This window comes from Nycticebus coucang, chromosome 16 (assembly GCF_027406575.1).
Source record: "Nycticebus coucang isolate mNycCou1 chromosome 16, mNycCou1.pri, whole genome shotgun sequence".
NCBI lineage: Eukaryota > Metazoa > Chordata > Mammalia > Primates > Lorisidae > Nycticebus > Nycticebus coucang.
Window position 1 is genome coordinate 84773143 of NC_069795.1, and position 27396 is coordinate 84800538.

The 27396-nt window shown below is 42.6% G+C and overlaps 1 protein-coding gene across 2 annotated transcripts in view; it reads right to left on the reverse strand.

Annotated features, from left to right (window-relative positions):
- Positions 1-26087, reverse strand: part of TPRG1 (tumor protein p63 regulated 1) — a 178236-nt gene extending 152149 nt beyond the window's left edge. Inside the window, exon 1 of one of the 2 annotated variants that reach the window (XM_053565335.1) lies at positions 26062-26087. The gene's annotated coding sequence lies outside the window, so the exon portion shown is untranslated. Of the gene's footprint in view, positions 1-7060; positions 7220-26061 lie in introns of those variants that run through there. The other variant, XM_053565334.1, reaches the window with a different exon arrangement.
- Between the last annotated feature and the right edge of the window lie 1309 nt (positions 26088-27396).

A 27396-nucleotide genomic window follows, 5' to 3' on the forward strand; every position in this document is an offset into this window, starting at 1 on the left:
GAAAATCAGTACAAAAGCAATAGGAGAGTTCTAGAGGCACTACAGAGAGTCACACAGAGCTGTCTGGATTCCTGAGGACTGGGGAGCTCACTTCCAAAAGGCAAATCACTAGAGAGATACCAAAGATTCAGTACAAGGTGCTGCTGAAAGACAAGGGTCATATTCTACCCTAGGAAGTTGCCTTTTGATACTATCAGTAATGGCAGAGAAAAGGCACCTCTGGGAAAGTGGCAAACAGTGGGCAAAGCTTTGTATTCTGAACATGCAAGGATAGGTCAAAATAATACCTATATCCTATCCCTACTCATAAACAATAGAATTTCCCAGGTAGGAACCACATAGATTTGGAGACCCAGAAATGTATATTTGGAGCTCCATGAAAACAGAAAGAACCTTAACTGTATCTGACCTTCAAGGGGACAGAAAGATCAGACAGTGTAAGGATGTATCACGTGTCAACAACAAGTAGACACAAACGCACAGCCAAAGGAAGAGACTGACGTGAAAGCAGATCGAGAGTAATGGAGGAACTATGCTCCCATCCTCCAGCTATGCAGATAGTTCAGCCTGAAGCCTAGCGCTGACCAGACTTGGCAGAATCCAAATATTGTAAGTTTTCATTGTTTCCATTGAAACTGAGACTAAGTTCTGGTTCCTTTTCATGACTCCAGACATCCTACATTTGATGTAAAAGTACTTTCAGTTCAGGAGACATTGTTGGGAAGTATGAGTTCCCTGAGATTCATGAAAGATCCTTAAGCAATGGCTAAGTGAACATTTTATAGAAAGTTCTAAACCTAAAAGCGATCTTCAAAATTAGCTGGGTAGAGTAAAGCAGTGATGAGAATAATGAACTCAACAAAGAATCCAGATTTAAGTCCCATCTGCTAATAATTTGCTGTGTGATTTTGAACAGTTGAATTCAAACCCCTCAGCCTTCTTTCCCTCACCTGAAAAAATTTAAGATAACCCTCCTCAGAATCACTTCACAGGATTGTAGAAAAGATTTAAAAAATGCTGTATCTGTGTGCATCAATCAAGGTACTGTCTCTGTGAAAGCATATTTCTATCATCAAAAATTTGTCCCTTTTTTTTAAGTCACCTTCTTTTCCTTTCTGAAGTTGCTGATTTTCAGTTTCCTTTAAGAAATAAGTTCCTTGAAAGGAACATCTTTTTTTTATTATTATTAAATCATAGCTGTGTACATTGATATGATCATGGGGCATCATACACTAGTTTCATAGACTGTTTGACACATTTTTATCAGAATGGTCAACATAGCCTTCCTGGCATTTTCTTAATTATTGTGCTAAGACATTTACATTCCACATTTACTAAGTTTCGCATATAACCTTGTAAGATGCACCACAGGTGTAATCCCACCAATCCCCCTCCCTCTACCCACCTGTCCCCTCCCTCCCCTCCCATTCCCCCTTCCCCCTGTTCTTGGTTTGTAACTGGGTTATAGTTTTCATGTGAAAGCCCTAAATTAGTTTCATAGTAGGGCTGAATACATTGGGTATTTTTTCTTCCATTCTTGAGATACTTTACTAAGAAGAATATGTTCCAGCTCCATCCATGTAAACATGAAAGAGGTAAAGTCTCCATCCTTCTTTAGGGCTGCATAATATTCCATGGTGTACATATCTTGAAAAAACAATACTTCATTTTATATGGAATCAGAAAAAACCTCGAATAGCCAAGACATTACTCAGAAATAAAAACAAAGCAGGAGGAATCACGCTACCAGACCTCAGACTTTACTACAATTCGATAGTGATCAAAACAGCATGGTACTGGCACAAAAACAGAGAAGTAGATGTCTGGAATAGAATAGAGAACCAAGAGATGAATCCAGCTACTTACCGTTATTTAATCTTTGACAAGCCAATTAAAAACATTCAGTGGGGAAAGGAACATCTTTATCTACCGTCTCCAATTTCTCACCTTCCGTCCTCCACTGAACACACTGGAGCACACTGGTGCCTGTTCAGTTCTCAGGCATCGTCTGACTCCACTTCTCAGCTACATTTAGCCTGTCTGACCACTTTTGCCTCCTTGGAAGTTCCCTTCTCTAGGCTCCTGGGACACACTGTGCCCACCTAGGGTGCACCTGCCACTCCAGTGCTCTTCCTCCCTGTCCTTTCTTGGATGCAGTAAAAACAGAGAATAGAGGACAGAGAGAGTGATAAGAGGGGTATGCTCAAGGTTGTAGACAATAAGGGGGGGGCATGTTCTATAGTAAATGTAAATGAAAATTTCTTATTACTACCATGTGCTGAAGATTCTAAATAATTCCAGTGATAACATATGCAGTACTTCTTTCTGCTAGTAAGAACAAATCCTACCATACTCTTTTCTCTTTGGCACACCCCTGATGGGGTTCTCCTCACCTTCCTACCACCAAAACATTACAGAAGCTGAGAAATCATCCCATAAACCTCTTCTCTCTGTCTATACTAACTCCTTTGATTACCCCATTTAACTTTAATGCTATAAATATCACATTCATATCAATGACTCTCATTTTTTTAATTTTCAGCTCAGATATCTTCAGTGAATTCCAAATTATCACATTAACTCCCTATATATTTCAAACTGAACTTGTTCATCAGTAAGTTCCTATTATTCCTTCTGTTCATCAAAAATCTGTTCATCTCACAATGTTCTTCATCTCAGATAATGGACACGCCTTTCTCCCAGTTGCTTAGGCAAAGTTGTGGAGACATCCTTGACTTCTAAATCAACCATAGAGTCCAAACATTCTAGACATCTCCAAGACCCTGTGCTTCTTCAAGCTTCCACATCACCTGTTTGGATTATAGCAATGACTCCTGAAAAAATCTCCCCACTTCTGCCTTTCCTCTCCCCAGTTTACTGCCATCTACTCTTGACACTTAGAAAGATCCTTCTGAAACATAAGCCAGACCGTGTCTGCGAATAGCGTCCGTATATACAAATGGCTCCCACATCATTCAGAGGGAAAGCCAAAGTCCTTCTTGTGCCTTACAGGTTCCCGCATTATCACTGCTCCCTGCCCCACTCCACCATCATCTAACTTCATTTCCAGAAATACAAAGATTTTTCCACTCAGTTCAATCCGTACCTTATTCTTCAAAAGTGTTGGGCAGGCATGCTGTTGCCTCAAGGCCTTGCACTCCCTGTTCCAGGTGCCCTCAACACGTTTCCCCATCATTGCCTGGCTGACTTCTTCATATGTGTAGGGTCTTCACTCAAACAATGCCGTAAGGCACCCTAGGAACCCTCTCCAAAAGTTCGGCTATTCACAATTTCCTGTCCCCTTTTGTTGTCCTAGTCTTCTCTGCATCTCATAAATTCCATATTTTACTGGTTGATTTTATTTTCTGTCTCACTATAAATGTAAGGTCCTTGAAGGCAGAGATTATTCTTTGTGTTCACTGACAAGCTTACTAGAACTATTTTTGGGGTTGTGGAAAAATACTTCTTTTCCAAATAAATAAATACTTCCTTTCCAAAACCTAAGACAGATATTCAATAAATACTTTTGAATGAATGAAACTTGAATAAATGTTTGAATTGAACAGAAATTTGATAGTTTTAAGTGACTGAGTCCTGTTCAGGTATCTCTGTATCACATGACCTACCTCCTTCCCTTGAAGCACAGACCTTTTATATATAAGTTCAATTCTGAACAAATCCACACACAACCATGTGCCTGAAAATGAAAAAAATGTGATTATTTATCAAGGCCTTTAGGGTTTGGATTTGTGGGAACACAGTTCTGGTGACCAATGTAGCCCTGTGCAAGACCAGAACCTTCCCTCAACCCACCAGGATTTCTGTGGACCACAACAGACCATTGATTTATTTGTGGCATTTGTTATGGAAGAGTCCAAAGCTGGAACATCCAAGAACTTTCTATAACTGTTTTTTAGGAAGTGTGTGCTTCCCAGACTAAAGGAAAAAGGTAAGCATAAAACCAAGAGGCAAACCTGATATCTGGTCAATAGCTGCAACACCCCCCAAACCCACCATGGTGTGCTTCATCTTCAGCCCTCAGCCTGACACTTAGCATCCGGAATCTGGCTCAGACCTGGGTTTCCAACATTCCACTTGGGTCCCACAGGCCCTCCATGTAGCCGCAGTGAATACTTTCCATCCCTCAAGTACTTCATACACCACTGGCTTGTGTGTTTACTTAAACAACCCTGCTCACCTCTATCTGTTCAAAGCCCATTGGGACTTTCCTCAGTATAACCATTTCTCCTTACAACCATCTCTGATGGCACCCTACCTAGTTGCCACATATCTCTTTTTGTTCAGTGAAACCACAACATTTGCTTCTTTCTTCTCGGGCATTTATCCTGTCAAGTCTTGTGTTGTAGTTATTTGTGTACACATTTTCAACACTAGCTGGTAAGCACCTTTCAGGAAAAGACAGTATTCTTCATCCTTAAATCCCAAGCTTAATGTTGTATACACCATAAGTGATTAAGAGTTTACTATCATATTTACAAAATGAATGATGAAAACATATCATTAGGCTAGTTTCCTGGATTTTAGCAATTTGCTCTGCATTCTTTGGAAACAGAGCCTTGTGTTGCTGTCCACGTGCTATCATATATCATAATCTCTTTTCTTACTTTTATGTCATTGAGCTATTGGGGAAAGAGGGATACTCTGCAAGTGTCAAATTTCCTTCATATTCTTGTGTGGGCACCTGGATCAGTGTCAGCTACTTAATCTTTAGCTTTCAGGTCACTGATTCTATATATCTAACTCAAGAAAATATACTGGGTAGGTATCAGCGCCAGTGACATGTTCTCCTGGTCATTGTGTCTCCTCCTACTTCTTGGATAATGGGAAGTTAGGAACAAATAATTAACGTCCCCTTCTCCCTGGTGACATTGATCTTGATCCGGTCTATCTTTATGCAAATCTGGGTTTTCTTTGAAAGAGAATTTTAAAGGAAATCTCAATACCCAAGAAGTTGGAAGAAATCAGACGTGGCAAACTCAAATGTTTGTCAGCCTAAATCAGGTACAATGTAGGCTATGGAGTGCTGGGAAATGCATGTTCTGTCTACAGGAGGCAGACATTGCCCAGACCCAGCTAATGTGTTATCTGCAGAGGAATGTGGGTCCAATATTATCAGAATCCTTGATCTTCCTGAAAAAGTAAATTGTCTTGATTTTTACAAAAAGTGTCTTGAATATTAAATACCTTAACTAGTTCAATGTTATTGAACACTGCAGAACAAACAAAAAAAACATCTATGTGCTGGATTCACCATGGCTGCTGGTGCAACCTCTGGATTAAAACAACCCTCAGGCATGACCCTGGCATTGGACTCCCCAATGTTGAACAAAAAAAAAATCAACTGGTACTACAATTTTTGAAACTATTGATCTGCGTGACACTTCTTTAGAAGGACCCTGGAAGGTATACAAATTCAGACTTGCTGAAGAAAAAATGTATACCAGCACTCCTTGCCCTCCTCCCCACCCTACACCCAAGGAACAGTTCCAAAATTCAGCTGAAACAAAAATTCCATAAGAACCTAGCCATTAAGGAAAGAAGATTCTCTGGCTGATCCCTCTAACACTAAAGCATGTGATAGCATCACTGGATTCTAAAGATAAGGTCTAAATGCCCTAAAACTTTTAATTGGTAGGAATCTTAAAGGACATCTGTGTGCAGTGCCCAAAGTGACATAGCTAATGCTTCGACTTTGGGATACCTGGCACCATTCACTACATTGCACAAGCTTCGAAAGAGTAGGATTGACATTTGACTTTTAGCTCCAGTGATTACTGTCTGTAATATCCTGTGACCTTGTGCACATGAACTTCATCTTTTTGGGCCTTTGTTTTTCCCTTTTAAATCAGGTAATTGATCAAGCGAGTTCTTCAGAACCCTTCTAGCCAGAAAAACACCTTACCCAGAAGTCTGTCAAAGATTATGTAGCATTGCAACCCACTACGTGCTGGTGGCCCCACCAGGATGACTATTAGCACTGTCATAATAAACTCAAACACACACACACACACACACACAGAGGAAACATTTCCTTCCACGACTAAGAATAACATAACCTTTTGGGCATGAAAGGGAAAATTATAGCTAAAATTAGCATCTTAAAAAGTAAACTACATAATCACTGAAGATGAGATTTTCTTAAAACTGTAGAACAATGAGGTATGATGATAGCTGTCATAAGAGAGGAAATTGCAAGAGTCAATTTGAAAGAACTTGGGGGTGTTCCCCCCTCCCCCCACCAATTGGAGATTTGCTTTTCCACACAGCACAGCACAACTGAAAAGCCAAAATATTTCCCCAGGGCTTTTGTGATCTGTGCCTCATAATGCTGCCACTAGACATTAGAAGAGTGTCATGCGGCCCCAAGTTAAAACGTTCTTATGCCGAGAGCGCAAGCATGTTTCAGGCTCTGCGTAGTCATCTCTGTCTCATTTGCATATTGCTGCACAGTTTAAATGTCCCCTTTACATACATATTCTCATTTCTTCTCTGAAAACAACCCTATTTGATGGAGCCTATTAATCATTATAAAATCTCTCTAAGATAAATTCCAAAATATCCTTCCAACTTGCTTGCAAAGAAATAATCATCTTTTGTTTTCAACTTGACACTTTAGGAAGGGCTCTTTCATTTCCTTGGCTTTGGGGATAAGATAGGACCTTCTGGGTGTAGTAATAGTGAGAGAGAAGCAAATCACTTCAACTGACCAAGTCTCAGTTCATGAGGCCACCACATGGAAATAATTACTCCTATTCTACTACCCTACCACACTTATAGGGCAATTAAGAGCCAAATCAACTCAGAGATAAATAAGCTGAGTGACTTTATAGACAGAAAAGTGCTGGTCTGCAAACTTCACCAACCCTGGGCAGTAAGGAAGAATAAAGGAATTTCACATGGTCATGGGAAACTCCAAACCTAGATCAAACTGTAAGTCAGTGACAGTGGTGACAGAAACCCAGCCTGGGGGACAGGAGCAATCAGCCCTGGGGAAACACCCTATCTCATCCCAGAACAGTGACAAACCACCTGATTTTACCTGACTGGGCTGTGGCTGGTCTTCAGGCTCTTCTTTTTCTTTCCAGACAAATGGGGTCAGACCACAGGTCGTAGCCAGCTGAGGTGTGATGGGCTCAGATGAAGCCAAGCAAGAGAGTGCTCTTGCCCTGCCACCTTGCTCAGCCTGAGTCTGGCTTCACCGCGTGGGCTGATGGTTACATTCTCACCCTCCAACAAAGGGTCAAATGAAAGGATTGTGATTGTTTACAGGGTGGAACTCCACCTGTCAGAGGTAGAGACGGGTTGTGGGTGGGACCTTTCTGGTTCTGCAATGACACACCTCTCTTCTGTCCTCTCTCTCAAGAAGCCCTGATTTTTCTGCCAACTTCCTCTAGAACTGAAATGTGACCAGAGTGAGCAGGAGTAGCCTTCTGTTTATTCCTCCACAGCACCTGTATGTAGCCAAGTAGCTACAATAAGGCTTAAGCCTACACTTCTGTTATTATTCTTCATGACGATTTGATTTATTGGACATTTGTGATTTTAAGCGTCACCAGCACTGTCATGTCAGAAATGTTGAAGGCACATAGAGTGGTATGTCTGTAGGAGAACAAACACCTGGACACACAGAGTCTCTGGTCAGTATACCTAGTAGAGAATTTGTCACATGACTGTTTTGTGTGTGTGTGTGTCCCCCCATGGGAACATGAGCCCCGTGATAACATGACATCACAATATTGAGGATGTAACCAATGAATGCTTGTTCAAGAACAAGATAAACGCATCTTCTTGCATTTTTCCATCCATCTCTCACCCTGCCCAGTGTGTGGAGAATGAATCATCAATTAACATCCACTTAATAAATTCTGACTTGTCCATGAGTTGTTTTGCAACCCCGTGACAGGCCATATTTCTACCTTTCTTAGTTTTCCTTTTTTCTTCTTTTCATTTCCTTTTCTTTTCACTTCCTTTCTTTCTTTCTTTCTTTCTTTCTTTCTTTCTTTCTTTCTTTCTTTCTTTCTTTCTTTCTTTCTTTCTTTCTTTCTTTCTTCTTTCTTTCTTTCATCACCTTTAACAGAGTTATCTTTCCTTCCTCAGAGATGTGGGTAGGATTTTAAAGGAAGAATATGATAATCAACATAGGGTAAGACTTGATACTACAAGCAACAGCACTAAAAAAATAGAATTTAACCTTAATAAAGGCATCCTGAAACACAAATTACTCTATTCTATACAGGCAATTAGTGCAAAGTGTGAAGTGCATAAGTAGTTGGATTGTTGGAAGAAAAGAGAGGATGGAAAACAAAGTGCTGGAGGTATAGGGCTGAACTTCAATTTTCTATTCTAATTTCTCTCTGCTATTCAGCAGATTCTGGCCAAGTCAGGTTTTACTTATTTGATGGCTGGAGAAACAGAGGTGCAATGAGAAACTAAGCTGTTGGATTCTATTTTTAAAAAAGGAAAATAGTGGACTCTCACCCCTCAAAAAGATGCCATACACAGGCATCTGCACGCATGCTGAGGCCAAAAGGAGATTCCATGAGACAGGAGAGGTCGCCATAAATAAGCAGTCATTTTACATGCCTCCACCATTCTTGGTCACAATTTCTGCTCATTCAACAAGTAGCTAACTGAACAATAACATCAGCCTTTCTCACTTCTCCAAGTAGATCAGGGTAGAAAAATGGACTCAACAGTCTCTGGCATGAGGAGTTGAAGAAGGTGAAATATGTCAATGAATTATTATGCCGTGTAGAAAATAGTGAGTGCCCTAGATAGGGCCAGAATGAGTACTGGGGTCACCAGAGGAGGGCACAGCTCCAGAGAGGCTGCACGGAGAAAGAGGCAGTGCTGGGACTGGGTGGTCACAGAGGACTGGGATCTCAGCAAGCCGTGATAGTAGGGTGGGATGTGAATGTCACCTGAGAGGAGCATGCAGCCACTGTTGCAGGAGGTAACTGACCTAGCCCTCCCTAATACAGACCCCAGGCTGAAAACAGAGCTTCACAGCACTGGTATCTAGGTCACTTCACTTAGACACCACACAACTACAGGGCAATTAGAAGTAATTGCAAGGCAAATACTGTTCCCGCTTGGCTCCAAGTATCTTTATGATGGCTCAGGGTGGGAGTAGGAAAGGGGGAGAAGAGGAGAGATGCCAGATCCCAGCCTGGTCTCTTGAGAGTGGGACAAACCCTTGCCCTGCTGTCTGCAGTGTGTTATTGGAAAGGGCAAGAGACTGTGGAAAGATGCTGCTGGGACAGGGCAGTTCTTTCCCTACCTACTGTCAGGCTTCCAGTGGCCCCCCAATGCTTCTCCCAACCCATGCTGAGCTCTTGTCACACTATGGTCTACACTCACTGGGGCAGGAAACATGAAACATCCAGGGGAAATACAAACAGTAGAAAGAACACTGTGGGAAAAACCTCAGCTCTGGTCACCGTTTTGCTGATCACTTGGATTAGCAGCAAGCAGCTTCATTTGCCCCAAGCTTCAGCTGCCTCCTTCTGTGCAGTGGAAATTAAGATGCACATTCCACCAGCCTACCCGGGTGGTTGAGAGAAAAAGTGAAATCCCAGGGATAAGAGCTTGGTAAATTCCAAGTACTGATGTGCCTATGAGGCACTATTATTATAGAACATATGGCTGCCCATGGGAATTCACCTCATGTGAATTAGGACTATTTCCAGTCCTACCATGATAGGACTATTTCCAGTCCTATCAGAAGCTGTGCACAGAAATCCTGATGGACCACATGCTCAACAACCAAGGAACAAAGAATCACAGAGTCACTTAACTAGGCTGGCCTTTGGAGATCATTTCCCTGGGCATCTTGACCCTGCTCTCTCCTCTGTGACAATCTTTACAAATTCTTCTCTGTCCTCTTCTCATTCAATTCTAGAGTCACTGAGGAAGAACATAGGTTGTTATTTTTCCTTGGGTCAGACCTCTTCCTTCCCTTCCTGCCATTTTTCAGATGGGACGAGGTGACACCCTGAGGATGGCACAGGCTAGCCCTCTCTGGCCTCCACAGAGCTGTCTTCTTGCACCTTGCAGCAATAGATGGGCATGAGAAAATAAAGTGGCATGGGTCCTGATCAGGTATGAACCAGAACAGCACACGACCAAGAAAACTCAGTACACAGACATGAATGCCTGAGGGTGAAGAGGTACTGTCTGCAAGAATCCTATGTCCCAACCCCCAAGATACAGCCCTCTCCCCAGGAGTCCTTGGGGAGAGATGGGTATGATGATAATGAATAGATACTGGTGGCAGTTTTCGAAGCAAACAAGAACAGAAACTAAGTTGGGTGAATTTCCCCTTCTCTCTGGTTCTACCAGCACACAGCACACATCATGCACATTGCTCTGTATTGCAGTCCCTTTTCCTCCCTGGTTCATATCTGTCTACCCTTTTTAGAAGTAGGGGTCATGTCTTCACATCCTTTTAACGTCTAGCACAGTACAATCACAATAGTAAGTACCCAAGAGATATTTGATGGTAAATGAATAAATGGACAGACATGGGAACTGATGCGTTTTCCTTCACAGCCCTATGATGCCTTGTGGCTACAGAGGTGATAGATACTTCAGAGAGGAAGGAGCAATGAGCCCCCACTGCTTTTGAAAGGGGACTAAATTCAGTCCAAAGCATCTTTTTTCTTCTCTTTATTTACTCTGGACAATCTGTCCCTTATCAGATGAGCTCAAGGCTGGTTGGAAATATGCACATTTTATTTGAAAATATCTGCTTCCTCCAGTTTCACTTTGTTGCACAGACATTTGTCTGCCTTGCTGTGTGTTGTATATCAGATAGGACTCAGACAAACTGCCTTGGCTCTCTAAACTGTTTTGTTTTCTCCATTCAATTATCATTTATCTCATTTCCCTTCTTGCATCTCACTCTTACTCCCAAGTTCCAATTTTATCCACAATGAGAGAGAACAATTTCATTGTTACTTAGCTTCACGGCAGGCTAAAAAGGGCACTGGCATGGGAGTTAGAAGGCCTGAGATTTAGTTCCCATTCTGTCACTAATAGGCAGTGTGACCTTCAGCAGATCACCTCTCCTATCTGGGCCTCTGCTTCTCCTTTGCAACATAAGGTCTTCTCTTGACAGTCTCAGAATCTAAGGGCAGTAGTCTGAAAATCTCCTGATACCTGCAGAAATAGTTGCACCATTTTTCACATTCAATGAAGAATTACTGTCATTTCTGGCTTTGGTTGGAGACAATGGTCTGGCATGAGCTAGCTCAGGGAGGCCCCCTCCTCACTCTTCACCTCTCATCCACTCCCACCCAGAGTGGGTTCATGAGCATGCAATCTGTGCAGCTGCTTGTAGGAGGTCCCACACTTGGATTTGTTCTGCTGGCAGCATCGCGAATCTCTTAATAGGTTTTGAACACGGAGCCTGCATTTTCATTTTGTTCTGGGTTGCAGAAACTCTGTAGCCTGTCTTTCCCTACCTTTACCCCTCCAGGCCCTGAAAGCAACATAGCACTAAGATCAGGAAGAGGAAAACAATGGTGCACTTTGCCAGCTATTCAAGGCAAGGAGAAGGTCTCCCTACAAAGCAAAGCCTGGGAATTCCCTTCCTTACAAATATAAAACCAAAGAGAAGACAGGGTGGGAGGACGTGAAACTTGCCACAGGTCCCACCCCTACACCCCTCCCCATTGTGGGTGGACTGGGGTCTGACTCATACCCAGGGTGTGGCTCACCATTCCTGCTAAGCTCCTGCCTGCTCTCAGGGCTCAGGAGGAAGTGGGGGTTACCGTGGAGAGCGTATGGAAACCATCCAGTCACTCTCAATATCACAGAGCTAGCTGGGACCTCAGAGCAGTCCCAGTCACCACAGTCCACCCTCACCAGAGAGAAACACTGCTGCAGGCTGGACAGTAGACCGACTCCAGTGCACACCATGAGCCAGTGTCCCTGTCCTACAATAGTCTCCTGTCTACATTAATTCTCTTTTTAATTACTTCACCTTTTCTGTATCTTTGGGATCCATGGGGAGGGGGCAAGGGGGGGGACTTACTCTTCTGTCATACAAATGACATAGTCCACCTCCAGTGCAGTAGCCAGCAGGTTCTGATGCTCCATATATATACTTGAGTTAAACTGAAGATGGCCTTGATATTTTAAAACCACAAAATGAAATTATGATTACCATTGATTCTTTTACCCAAATATCTTCTCCTAATAGCCAGAGTCATTTCCCAGGTAAGAGCTGATGATAAATTACTATGCAAATAAGACAACCTTTTGAAAGACTAAGATTCAAAAAAAGGATAAGGGCCCCTGGTTAGGATAAGAGGTATTGCACACTGCGTCGGCACCGAGAGTTACTCAGCGAGTCCACTAGCTCTCTGCGTGTGCTTGGGCACATCCTCCACTGGGCAAGTCTCTCTCTCTGGCCTTTGGCCTCTTGATTGACAAACTGAAGAGACTTGGGTGTGCTCAATGTCTGTGGCATTCGACACTCCTATGTATCAAACTATTATCACCTTCCAATCAGTGTCCTGACTTAAGGATTGATTTTTTCAGGGTGAGATTACATTCTAGAACATAAGTTAGCATGGCAAAGTAATGAAATGATGCAAGCAACAGAACATTCAATTCAGTTGAGATCTGACCGTGGGCGGTGACCCAGAGAAGAGGCTGCTGTGGCACACACCCCCAAACACAGTCATTTGAATTCACATTGGAAGACATTGAATGTTCTGTTCTGTTTGGATATCTGAAGAATAAAGGAGAATGTTGGGTTCTAAGGCCAAGGCCAATTTACTGAGGGTTTGGAATACTTGCCCAAGACATTTGTACTTAATTTTCAGCTATATTATGTGTTAGGGACTGTGCTTAGTGATTCTGTCCCGACACTTGCTGAATTCCCATTAGCTGTGATGTGTTTTAAGACAGTCTATATTGCCTAGGGAGGGACAGGAGGTGCTCCTTACGTGTTTTAGTCTCTGACCAGTCACACTCATGTTTGTGTTCCTGAAGCATAAGGAGTTTTGTACACTGGTAACAACCTGTGACCACCTGAATCAGAGTGAGGATCCCAGTTTGTGTCTTATGACTCCATTCTCAGCTAGGACCTTCATGCCCAGGCTTCCATTCCTTCCAAGGTCCAGAAAGACAGCCTCTCACCCTGAAGACAGCACTGGCTGTGCAGGTCCATAGACATTTGCCTGAGAACCACATGTTAACATTATACTTTCCTAGGCCTCCTGGATTTACTAGATTAGAATCTCTGGTATGTACATAATAATTTGAGAACCAGAGTGTTACATTTGCTCAATCTACTATGATAGTCATTTAGAAAACTCTAATCCAGAATAGGCTGTACAAAAACCCAGGGCAAGCTCTTATAGACGGAACCAGTCCAGCTATAAGGAGGCAGCAATGAAACCTGCCTGTCTGGAACATTGTAGGTAGGATCAAGGGTGTGAGTAAGGTTAGAAGGCAAGAAATTTGCACACAGATCTCCCAGGACCCTTTTATTTTTACGTTGCTCTTCATTGCACAATATGAGAGTTAATAGTCTCTATCCCAGATTCTCATAGTTGGATATATTCTCACTGACTTATTATTCATGAAAGAGTTTTTTGCTTAACAACAGTTAACAGGAAAAAATGAGATGGGGGTGAGAGCTCGATGCATGATACAGAGTCTCCTAAAAGAGAAACCCTGCGGGCTTTCACGAGGAGAGTAAGTTCAGGAAAGCCTGTCCCCATTTCCAGGGATCCTCTGCCATACAAAGGGTATAAGGCCAATGAGGACGAGCTTGGCTCTGTAGAGTTTTCTTCAAGCATGTTTGGGGCCCCAGGTGACATGGGAGCTGCAGCGGGAACCTGCCACACAACATGCCATATCCGTTTTCGGAGGGTGTCAACACCCTCCTTCCCACACCTGCTGTTCCCAAATATCACAACCTGATTTTTTTCTCCAACCTCCTGTCTTGATGATGATGATTAAATATTCATAGAATGCTGTGATGCCAACATACTTTGCGAAATTTCAGATACCTTTTTTTAAACGGAGCTTTTTTTTTCCTTTCTTTTCTAGTTTATCTCAATTTTGAAAAAGAGGTAAAAGGAATGACAAATGCAGTGACTCAAATAGTAGAAACTTAACAAAAAAGCTAGCGTCCTAGGTTTTCACGACAGGGCTTCAAGCCCAAAGTGTCCCGATTTAAGAGAAAGAGTACAACATAGAATTTAAAAAACAAAGACACCAAGGACAAATTGTTCCTATTACAAAAGAGTCTTTCATTTTATCATGCGGTCCAATCAAATAGCAAAATCATCAAGTATGTGTAAAATACAGGTAAATGTATGTATGCATGGATTCGTTGTCTGTTCATAATGCAACAACAGTTCACCTTATTCAAATAATGCTATTTCTTAGAATCACAAGCTATTCTGGGTATCTGGGGCTGCCAGGAGGGACAAACAGAGCCCTAAAAGGCAGAACCAAAGGGACTCAGTTCAAGGAGAGCAGCTCCCCTGCTTCTTGGTTGGGTTCTAAGGCCAAGGCCAATTTACTGAGGCCTTTACACATCAGTAGTACACATAATACCTAATTATTAAGAAGTTGTAGGAAAGCTCCAGTAATACACACAGAAATCTATTTTTTTTTTAATTTTACAGTTAAAAGAAATAAGGCACAGAGAAAAGTGACTGTCTCAAAGTCAAATACTGAGTTTTAACTTCAGTCCAGTATTTTTTTTCACTGTATGTAGTTGCCCTCAGGGAAGCCTTATAATTTTTGGAAAGAAACTTGTTTATCTTCTATAAATGTGAGGGTATTAGGACTGGAACTGGCCAATTATCATAGTAACCAAAACAATTTGCTGTGAAATAATCAAAAACTGAAGGTAGGATGCAAAACATTTTCCTTCCTGAAGAAGCTTGACATTCTCAAAGGTCTCCAGGTAAGCCAGACAGTGTTGGTGCTGATCATAGCTTTGTCCCGAATCATGCCACAGACAACTTGAGCTAACCCACTCCAAAACTTGATTTGAATACCAACAAAAGCAAGGTGTCGTCAAAATGAATCAATGAATGCCTCAGTGAGAAGCAGTCACTCAGAGAAAGACTACTAAGAACTCTGTGTTGGATCAATTAGTGTCTTTTATTTATTTATTTCTAATTATTTACAAACACTAATGTAGTGCTTACTATGTGTCAGAAACTTCTGTCAACACCTTACAAATAATCATTTAGTCTCTGCAGCAACCCTATAAGAAAGGTTCTATATATTGTTGCATTTTATAAGTAGGAAAATTGGGCACAAAGGGAGATATTCTTTTTTCTCTCTCTTTTTTTTTTGGCCTTTTTTAAATTTAAAATTCATAGGAGTATACAAGTTTTTAGAGTACATTGTTCTCACTCTCCAAATCCCCCTACTTGTACTACTTGTATTTTATGTTCAGAGCAGCCTGGGCTTATCTATTTTCAAATGATCACTAGGCTTTCCCACCTTTGTGTCTTTATCTTTACTGTCCTTTTAGTTTGGAACTTTGGGATGCTGACTCCCTCTCTCTTTCATACCATCCCCCAAAGATTCCAGAGAAAGGTCATTATGTGGCTGTTGCTAGAGCCAGATATGAACCCCACCACATCCAAATTCTGATAGCAACTTACTGTATCTTCACGGCCCTGTTACTTACTCTTCTGCTCAAAAAAATTCTCAATGTTTCCTCCTTGCAAATGAAACTGAGTACAAAATTATCATCCTCTCATTAGAGATTTTCCATTCGTTATTTTTGCATATCAATTCTCCAGCCAAAGTAAACTGCCATCATTCTCCAAATATGTCTCCTAGGCGACCACACCCATGCCTTTCCTCAGAAGGATCCCTCTTCCTGGAGTCCTTCCCCATCACCTGCCTCTGAAGGTCTCCACAGCCTCCAGAGTCATGTCCTCCATGAAGCTTTCTCCACTCGCTCCAGCCTTCCTGCATGCAGAAGCCACCTGCCTCCACCTACCCTTCATGCAGTTACCCTCTCTGCACCATATTCACTATCTGTCTTGCAAAGGTTTCTAGACCACGGTGTCCCCTGAGTAATCTGAGAGCTCTTGGAGAGCAAGAACTGTCACATCAATCTCTAAAAGTGCCATCATCACTGGCATGTGATAGGTATTTAACAAACATTTCATGGAATGGTATAAATGAAGTGGATAAAGGATGAAAAAACTGGATAAAGGTGTAGGCACAGTCATTGATTGACTTTAGACCCTACTGATAGTATTTGGGGCTTAAAGAACAGAATATTTGTACAGTTTGGCACTTGAAAACAATGTAGTTAATGACAGAGGCAGGGAGATGTGAACAGAAAGAATAAAAGGAAGAACTTAGTACTAATAGTTAAGCTAGGAAGTGAGCACTCTGATAATCACTATCGTTGAATGGTTTGCATTTTTTGGTTCTTACAATATTCCTTCATTGATCTCAGAAGAAACTGAGGAGAAATAAGTGAGTATTTTGCCTAAGGTCACAAAAACAGTCCAATTCTGAGGCTGTTTTCCTTGGCCTGCTGCTTCCCAAAACAAAACAAAACAACAGTGAGAGAAACCATACTCATTCCCTCCAGCCCTGTCCCCAGGATGACCAGCACTAGGTCACCTCAGCAGTGATACGTAACAAAAAACAATAACAATGAAATTCAATACTTCCCAAAGGCCTATCCTGTACCAGTCAATTAAGAGGCACATTATACACATTATCCTAAACTTTCCTAACCTTCCCATGAGGTGGCCATTACCAATTACATTACAGGGAGGGAACATGAAGTTCAGTGATGCGTCCAAGGTCATGCCATGGTGTAAAGGCCCAAATACAACCCAGACCTTTACAAGGCACCTTTTCAATTATGCTTTATTATTGCCTCTTCATAGATTCTAGCCATGAGTGGTATGTTAAAGAGATTCTCAAAACAAACAAAACACATATACACACACCCTGGAAGAAAGGAATTTATTACTACTTTGAATATGAAGAATACAATAAGAATTTTCCATTTGATGATCTGAATTTTCATCCCCCAGAGAAAAGTATCCTTAGAAACAGGTCTGGCAGGTGAACAGGGCAGGGCAACTCCACACCCAACACTTCCCTCTGAGCTTTTGCCTTTCCCTGGAGTTCTTATATTTTGGTTCCTGTTGCCACCATCAAGACTAGTCCCCATCTCTCGGGGTTGAAGTGTGGGGGAAGATGAGAGAGTTATTCTTCACCTTTCAGCTCAAGGAAAACATAATGTTCTTTCTTGTTTTCCTTAGCACAACTGAGACCACCTAACACATTCCAAATGAAATGTACAAAACACTGAGAAAAAACCTAAATGGAAATAGCACACAAGAGATGACTGACCACAAGACTTCTAGTAAGTAGAGAAGGGCTTCACTGGACACCAGATTCTATTAGATTTCTCCCAGCCAAAGATTGTCTTAAATAATCTACAAGCACCTTGCCTTGGTGTCCCTCCCTCTGACCTTGGCATCACCTTCTCATCACCATGAAGACATTCCCCAGTCAAATGTCTACAGTCCTAGGATGCTTTAGGCAGTTTCAACCTTTTCTTTCAGAAGATTCAACTCATAACCCATTTGCCAAGACAAGCTAATTAACATCCCAAAGCCCCCCTGAGGACAGTAGCCCATCTCAGCTCCAGCTAACAGCTCTGCCCACTTCCTCATTAGGGTCCAGCTGAGTCCTCCACCCAACCCTTACCCAACCACTGGAAGCATTCCCTTGGAAATTTAATGTTAGAGTTTATTACAACATTAATATCAGAGTGGCAATCTGTGAGAAGACCACCCCACCCACTCCTTTGAAAAGCTCATTAAGACTGACGACCATGGATCTTTGCAGATCATGAAGCCCCTGCAAAGAACACTCTATCAAAACAGTATCTGCCTCAAGAGACTTTGTCCCAGAGCTGTGGGGATGAATCTGCAATGCCTGAGTAAAACGGATGTCCGATTTCTCATCTCCCATCCCACAGTGTACTCCTCATAGCAGGAACAGCATGCCAAATAATTAAACCACACCAGCCACTGAATAGATCATTCTTGTTTGGGACTCATAGGCTGTTGGTAATGACAACAGGGACACAGAAATAAGAGCATCACATGACCTTATATTAGTGCTATGTCCATAGTTGATGAAAGCTTTCCCACCTGTCACCTCACTGGGCCTCCTTCCAGTTCCGTAACATCACAGGACAGGGGATTGGACTTCATTTCTCCCTCTTCCCCAGCTACTACTCCAGACCCGCCTCCTACTCCCCCACCATTCCCCTCTCTTCTCCTTGGCCCACCTGCCTGTTCATGCTTCTCTACCTTTACCCGTCTGATTTCCTCCACCTGAAATGCCATCCCCACTTGGTGGAACACACTGCACTCCCAAGACTCTTGTGAAACCTGTTGTAACTCTCAGAATCGGGTCTGCCCTTGTCTATCTCTTTATTTTAATGGCTGCAAAGGAACAACCTTTTTTTTTTTTTTTAATGTGCATGGTTTGGATGAATCACCATTTTGAACATTTTTCTATAATTTAGTATTGAAACAAAAAGTTGTGAGCAGAGAAGGGCACAACCCAGGGCAGCAGAGTACAAACATGGTGCACAGTCTTATCCTTGTAACTGTCAGCTACTCAGAAGAAAATTCTGGAAACAGTAAACATTACTTTCTCAACAGCTTTCATAATTCTTCTTTGGAAGAAAATTGCCTTTGTCTTGGGCAAAAAGAAAAAAATACCTTGATGAGCTCTTGGGATAGAAAGTGTGCTTTTGAGGACAGCTGCAGAGAAGTGAGCAAAATATCTGTGGTGAACATGAGTTATTTGGCTTTATTCTCAGGAGAGGGACATGAACAGAAGACACCAAAGTTGTGAGATGAAGGAAAAGAGACTGAACCCAGGATGGAGATGCACTGAACGAATTGGACTGAGGCTGGTGAAGCTCTAGGACTGTGGGAGCATGAGGTCACTTCAAGAACAGTGACGGCTGCTTTTCCCACCGTAAGTTATTAAGAACCTTGAGATCCCTCACCTTTTCAGTTCCCCCAGCTCAGCTGTACAAATGGATTGATAATGAAACCTAGTCCACAGGAATGTTGGAGGGGACAGTGAGAAATAAGTGAGAAAAATGGGATAAGAACAGTTTGAAAGCCAGGAAGTAATGATGGTTACTCTTTCCTGACTGAGATGGTTTAAGGGACCCACCAATGATAATAGCAAGTGACTAGGACATTGACGCTCAATACCTTTTTGACTATAAAAGGTTTGGCCAGAGTCTTTGTTGTATAAATGTGACCCCTGAGCAAAAATTAAAAAGATGTAGCATATATAAAGTGCCACAGTAAATAATGTTCTTTTCATCCCTTGCCTATTTATTCATGCCTTTACTATCTATTGCACACATAGCACAGTACGCGGCACAGTACATTCAGTCTTTGATGTTGTTAGACAGGTCAGGTTTGCTACAACCAGAAAGGGGAAGGAACAGCAGAACTTAGGAGAACTCCATCACACAGGACCAGCAGGTGCGACCTCACCAACCTGGTGTGGGGAGGTAGCCAGGGAGGATGTTCATAAACAGATTTGCCACCCCCCTGGGATGCAACAGTGCCATGTTTTGTTTTGTATTTTATTTTCATGGAAACTTCTTCCCAGAGAGTCAAGGATGCCTGTTCCATTCCCTTTATAGACTAATCACTTCCTTCTTTGCTTTTTCTGTTCTTCCCTGTCTTTTGCCAAAAGCATCATTAAGCAAATCAGAACAGAAGGTGGCCGGAATCTCGCCTGTGTATCTGCCTTGCAGAGCTCCAAGTCAGAAGGAGGGTGCCCTTCACGGAGTTCCTGGCATTTAATGGCCAGTCTGGAAAGGAAGCGTGACCATCTGCCTTGGGCTCTATTAAATGGAGTCTGTCCTCACAGTTCAGTTCCACGGACATGTGAGTCATGGACCAGTTGGAAAAGAAGCAAGGTCCCTAGCTGCAGCCTGAACAATGACAAATCTAGGGTGAGAACAAAGCCCAGTAGTATAGAAGGGGAAAAAAAGGCAGGACAAGTTGGCCAGTGCTACTCTTGGGACCCAAGACAGAACAGTGCTGACACCTGGATAGCTGAATACTCAATCAAGCTTCTAAGACACCACAGCTGATAGCGGAGAGAACCCAGCCTAGAATCTCTTGAAACACGTTGGCTCTAGCACCCTCCCTTTACAGATGGGGAAGCTAAGGCTCAAAAAGAGAGTGGAGGCCAGGTGCAGTGTAATCTCAGCAATTTGGGAGGCCCAGGAAGGAGGATTGTTTGATGTCAGGAGTTTGAGAGCAGCCTAGCCAACATAGCAAGACTTCTATTTTTAGAATTTTTTTAAATTAACCAGGAAAGTTGATGCATACCACCTACTCTGGAGACTTTGGTGGGAGGAGTGACTGGGCGAGGAGTTTCAGATTACAGCGAGCTATGATCACACCACTCACTACACTCTAGCCCAGGGGTCCTCAAACTGTGGCCCGTGGGCCACATGAGGTGGTGTGATTGTATTTGTTCCTGTTTTGTTTTTTTTACTTCAAAATAAGATATGTGCAGTGTGTGTAGGAATTTGTTCATAGTTTTTTTTTAACTATAGTCCGGCCCTCCAATGGTCTGAGGGACAGTGAATTGGGCCCCCGTTTAAAAAGTTGGAGGACGCCTGCTCTAGCCCCTGGGTAACCGCACAAGACCATATCTAAAAAAACAGAGCGCGCTGGAGAGAATGAATGGCAGCTGGCCAGAAGCAGAGCCAGAGTCAGGATCGGGTCTTATAACTCCCTGGCCTAGCTTTTTTCACTAAAATAGGGTGGTTCTTGCCACTCACTGAGGACAACCAAACAAGTGCCAGGGTCATAAATGACTATCTCAGAGATTGTCAGTACAAGGAATCTATCCCTCAGTCTGAGAACCCCGTAGACAGAGCATCAATAGGCCTCCAGATAATACAGTTTACATCAAAACAACTTTTATTTCCTAAATGTTTTCTCAGCTGTGCCTTAAAATAAAATATATGTGTCTAATGTTATCCCATTCTGTGCTACATTCTGCCATCAGAGAGCAGAAAGGAAGGACGGATGGAGAGAGGCTGCAAACTCTGCTGAATTAAGGGCAGGGCACAGGCAATGGAAGTACTCGCTGGAGACCCACCAGACCAGCCAAGTGGGTGCCGCTCCCACGTCATCTTGGCTTGGCCTCTTGGCATAGTCGGAGTGGAAAGGGCATGTCCAGATTGACTTGGACCCAACGTCATCCGCAGCAGGTCTTCCCCACTGCAGTAAAAGGTGGTCCCTCTTTCTTTTTGCTCCTTCACAAACTTGTAATGTTATCCCTGGCTCTTCCTCTCACATCTGCATCTAAATCTTGAGGAAAGTTTATTGCTCTAAGGTACCAGGTATTCCTTTCTGCTTGTGGCTGTAAAAAATCACCCCAAACACAATGGGGCAGAGCAACATGCATTTTTCATCTTATCGTTCTGGAGGTCAGGGGTCTGCAAGGCTGCATTTCTTCTGGAGGATCCAGGAGAGAACACTTTTCATTGATTTTTCCAGCTCCCACAAACTGACCACACTCCTTGGGCTGTGGCCCCTTTTCCGTCGTCAAAGCCAGCAGTGTAGCATCTTTTCTCACTCTTTCTCTGCTTCTTCCAACTCACATTCCCTTCTCTTTTTCTTTTTTGACAAATAAACAATTTTACAATTAACAAATAAACATTATACATACAGTAGAATCTCCATAGCAGACCACCTCCCTACAGGGACCTCCTCCTTAAGTTGGCCTAATTTACATAGACCAGACATGCACCACCTGTATGTATCAGTACAGGAGGCCTAGTTCCTTATGTTGACCACCTCAGTAGGTTGATCAGTTTGTTACAATCCCTTGGGTGGTCAACCTACAGAGGTTCTACTATATTTAAGATGTATAGTGTTAATGTCTTCATAGAGGTATCCACTGTGAAATTGATTACCGTAATCAGGCTAACACATCCATCAGCTCATATAGTTACTATTTTTGGTGGTGAGACCATTTTAGATCTACTCTCTTAGCAAATTTTGAGAATAGAAGACAGCATTGTTCATTATAGTCACCAAGCTGTATATTAAACTTCCAGAACATATACATTGTGGATAGCTAAAATTTTGTAACCTTTGATAAACATCTCCACATTTCTCTCTCACACACCCCCAAACCTTGGTAACCAAATTCTACTCTCTGCTTCTGTGAGTTCCACATTTTCAGACTTTATGTATAAATTAGATCAGGTAGGATTTTCCTTTCTATGTCTGGCTTATTTCACTTAACACAATGTCTTCCAGGTTTTATTATCTATCCTAGACACTTAGGTTGATTCCATATCTTGGCTGCAATGAATAATCACCTCCTCTCTTTCTAATTCTGCCGCCTCCTTCTTAGAAGAACCTTTAGGATTACACTGGGACTCAGAATCATCTCTCTATCTCAAGATCTTTAACCATATCTGCAAAGTCTCATTTGTCTTAAAGGTTTTGGGAATTAGGACACAGACATGTTTGAAGGCCACTATCCCACCTTATTATTAGTATTATTAACAATAAATAATAAATAAATAAAAATAATAAATTATTATTTTTCAACATCTCCACAACTACCACTCTAATCCAAACCTTACCTATCACTCACCTAAATTATTACAGTAACCTCCTAACCAGTTTTTCTGCTTGTGCTCATGCTTCCACCCTTAGAAGTATGAGTCTGGTCATGTCAATTCCCTGCTCAAAATACATCAAGAACTCCGGGGCCCCCATCTTCCAGCCCCAGCTGCCCTGTCTAACCTCTGCTTGCTGTGTCCCCTTGCTCACTCTGTCCCAAACACACTGGCCTCCATGTGTGTCCTTGAGTGTGCCAGGTAAACTCATGCCCCAGAGCACTTTGACCTCGCTGTTCCCTCTGCCTGGAACACTCTTTCCCAGGGAGTCACATGGCCCTTTCCTTTATCCCCCTCCAGTCTTTGTTTAATAGTCACCATCTCAACAACACCTACTTTGACTGCCACATAAAATTGTGGCATCTTTATAATAGAGTCATGTCCTACATGCTTTATTTACCTGTTTTTTTTTTTTACCTCTATTCCCCCAAAATTCCCACACATTATGCACACTGCATGAGGGCATGGATTTCTTGCTGAATCTCTAACATCTAGGATAGAGCTTAGTACATAGTAGGCACACAGCAAAGATTCAGGGAATAAAAGAATGGAAGTACTTAGCCTCTCTGAATCAAGGAATGAAGCCTTTTCTCTGAGCCTTGGTTTCCATAGTCATGAAATGAGAGTATTCATATGCACTTTGCAAGCTTTTTAGGAGATATTTTGGCCATCTGTCAGGTCTTGCTGTTCAACATCAACCCCTATTTCTTATTTCTGGAGAATGCTATGATGTGAGCTTGCTTCCATCCTAGATAAAAAGAGCTGGCTCATTCTCTCTTTATTTCTAAGCATGCAGGTGATGAGCATGTGATCTAAATTTGGTCAAGCAGGTGCTTCTTTCTACCCAAAGCATTGGGCTTTGGAAAGATAATGAGGATTCGTTTAATGTGGTTATGGAGATATGGGTGGCCTCCAGTCATGATGCTGTCACGGCCAGGCAATTATGACTTAAAGACCCTCGCTGTGCTGATTCCTCTTAGCCCTCTAAGGCTGCCTTGGCTTCTGCCCATGGTCCCAGCGGGGTCCTCCTTCCTCTCCTCAGATCAGTCAGCCATTTATTTCTTCTAATCAGTTCCTCTTTTCGCCTACACTAGCAAGAGTTTCTTTTGCCGACAGAAAGCTCCCTACAGCAGGCTGAGGGAGTCTGTAACAGATGCTGCTGGTGTTCCACCCAGATCTTACTTGCCAAGTGGGACACCCATCGCCCAGCCACTACAGGTGCTGCAGCTAGCAGTTTACACACTCGATCTTGGAAGAATCACTTTGTGTTGGCTGGCTCAACCAGAGACTCTGGGGAATTATACGCTCACTCCACACATTCAGTGACTGACCAATATGGGGCTCAAAAGGCCCAGATCCTTTGCCTCAGGTTGAGACAACTCCCAGTATAAATTATACTCCAGACTTCCTCTGAACCAGGAAAAGAAGGTACCTTACTTGAGATTGCACTATTGATCTTCTATACCCTTTCCCAGGCTGCCTCCCTCATTCTCCTGGCCATGTTTCAATAAGCTACGCGCACCTTAATCCCTTCTCAGGTTCTACTTCTAGAGAACCTGAATTAAGACAGATTCTGACTGATCACCAGATATGAGAAACAAAATATTCATTTTTAAAAATCCCAGCCAGTACCTGGTAAGTTGTAATGATGCTTCATATGTGGTAATAATTATATTTGCAGAAATCTGGCAGTGGCAAACTCACTATCTGACATGACCTCCCACCCTATCTATGTTGTACTGTGATGGTCAGAAAAACATTTTCTTCAAGCCAAAAGTTTTTGCCCCCTGTATATTTCATGTTTCCTTCTTCTAGTCCTTTTTTCTAGCATGAACTGAGATGCACCTGATACCACTTTCATAAGGTAGCTGTGCAAATAAGGGAAAGTGCCAATCCTACTCTCTTCCAGATTTCCTCTCTATAAAATGGAATGTTCCTAGTCAGGCAGATATAACCGTCCCACCACAAAACACTGTGTAAAGGAAATTTTCCATGTGTAGTCTTGGTGGAAAGGTCGGACTTTCCTCTATCTTAGAGATAAGCATGTTTATAAGCTAGTACCTGCTTCTGGCCAAAGCTGATTGGGTCAGGGAGAGCCTGTGGTCCATAAGTTACCAAAAATGTAGGATAATCAGCAACTACAGAGTGACTCAAATAAAACCTCTACCCAGCCAGGGGCTGTGGTGATTAACCACAGCAATCAGATTATGTCTCTCCAAATATTGTAATATGCAGTCAATAGTATACCAGGCTCAGCAGTGTGAAAAAAATAGGTCTCAAGGGACTCAGAAGCAAACAGAGTGGCTGAATCATGTGAAGGTGATGCACAGGGACAAGAGCTGTGGGCTCTGGCTCCCCCAGTACCTAAAGAAGACCAACCCAAGCACGTCTGTCGGAGCCAGACCACATCATTCCCACGTCAGGTACTGTGAGGCTGATGGCTAGCATTCACCCGCCTTCCAGTAAAGCCAGACAGGCTTGTCTTCACACTTGTATATCCTTAAAATAAACCTTCCATTACTTGATTTAACTTGAGTGGGTTTCTCTTTCTCAGAACCAAAGGAGTTTAGTAACCAAGCACAAAGTAATACTCTATTCAAAAGCCCTTTGCAATACCACAGTTTTAGCTATATTTAGGGTCAAATTTATACGTCCAAAATATGCCTCCAATATGCTTAGCACATAATCTTAGATTATGAAGTAAGAAGACTGTTGCTGGGATATCAGCTCCATCTCCTAACTCACATCAGCTTTTTCTATATTGGTGAGTTTCTAATAATACAGTAAACTGTGTATGCAAAACCCACTTGCTTTTCTGAACGCCTGAGCTTACTGAAACCCCAAGGGCAAGCATTGTTAAGGGACTCACCTTGGAGGTGTGCTTGCCATCTGAATTCTTTATACATGTATTTTCACAGACATCTTTAGAAGAAAATGAGAACCAGCAGTGGACTTTTATTGATTGACTTTTAATCAACCATCAAAAGATTAGAGCTTTTGGGGGTCCCTTTGACAAAAGCAGAGAAACCGAAGGCATTGTCAGAGACAGAAGATCCTGGTGAACCAATTCCCTCATTTCACTGATGGGAAAATTGTGGTTCCACGATGTGTGACTTGTCCAGAGCACACATGCAGGGCCTGGGAGATCCAGGGCTGCAGTAAAAAGGTGGTGACATGATTCAGCCCCAGCTCTCCCCATGAGCATTCACTCATTCACCCCTGCCCACTAGGAGCTAGAGAGCAAGTTGAGCAGCATGAGATAGCACACATTGCTGATTTTCATTCAGAAGAATTCCAGAAAAACATGTGATCACCTGATTTGGAGGAAACTTTGCTGAGGTTCCAAATGTCTTCAGTATCTAGATGAGTCCTTATAATTGTATGTAAAATTGTTGAAAAGGTGCTTATTGATCATGAACCAGGAGCCGAGTCCCAACCAAGCACTGTAGTTTCCTTCCTTCATGGAGTTCCCAGTTTTATGAAGGGAGATAAGCCTGGAAACAAACAGTGACAAATGAATGAGTAGATATCCATGCCCAGTCTACCAGGGCTCAAAGATACTCTGCCGGCTGCTCTTCATCAAAGTAGGTTGAGTTACATTTCCATTTTCTCTAATAAAACATAGAACAACCTCAACCCATTAGCTCTAAAGTGTGACATTCACTTGGTTAAGTTTATTGAATTTGGCACTGGGTACATAAAAGGCAGTGGTCAGTGTGCTCTCAGGAAAATAGCAATTGACCTAAGTAACGCAGGCAGGAGTTGATGCGAAAGTAGTTACTTAACCATGTGGAAAACACTGTGTACATAATCCTGTAGTGGGAAAGTTGCTGTGTGAGAGCTGACATCTTTTTGTGAAGGCCTCCGAGAAAAGGTGGGGGCTCTAGTTGGAAAGATGTGAAGGATGTCAGCGGACAGATGGCAAGAAGGAGGCAGTTCCGGACACAGGCTTGAAACAGGGAAGTTAGTGTGGGAAAGTGCAAGCAAACTGACCCCGCGTGCAGAGAGAGTGGGCAAGGCGTGAGTAAAGACAAGGAGGATGAGAAAGAATAAGAGGAAATGCTGTTGGGTGGGTGGAATTTGTGTTTTGCATCTGAAAGTGTGGATCAGAAGAGGCCAGAACACAACCACATTGTCCGGAATAGATAGCCTTTGCCCAGCAGGGGACCAGTCACTCCATCAGTTCTTGGACTGAAATCTCCTCTTTTGTAGCAAATGCCATCCAGGGGCTACACATCTTCATAGAACAGAAAGTTCTGTAGATCTTGATAATTCAACAACTCATACAATGACTCCTGAATACTTTCCCAAATTGCATTTCTTGGAATGAAAGCAATAGTTTTCTTCCCCTTTGTTAGCCCAAAGGGTCTTTTCTCATCACTCTGTCATAGATGATCTGTGAAGTGCTGTATATCCCAAATGTGATACACTGAGTGACAAGACATCACAGGGATGACTCCTCCTTTCCCCAGAGCTAACTACGGGCATACTTCAAGACCCAGCTCAAAGGCCGTCTCCTCAAAGCCCCCAGAGAGTGATCCTCTGCTTCGATAACGTTGGTGCGTATCAAGTTATAATTATTTGTTCACATGTCAGTTTTTCTTCCATTAGATTGGGAGTCCCTCAAGGCCAAGAGCTGTGTTTTGCAT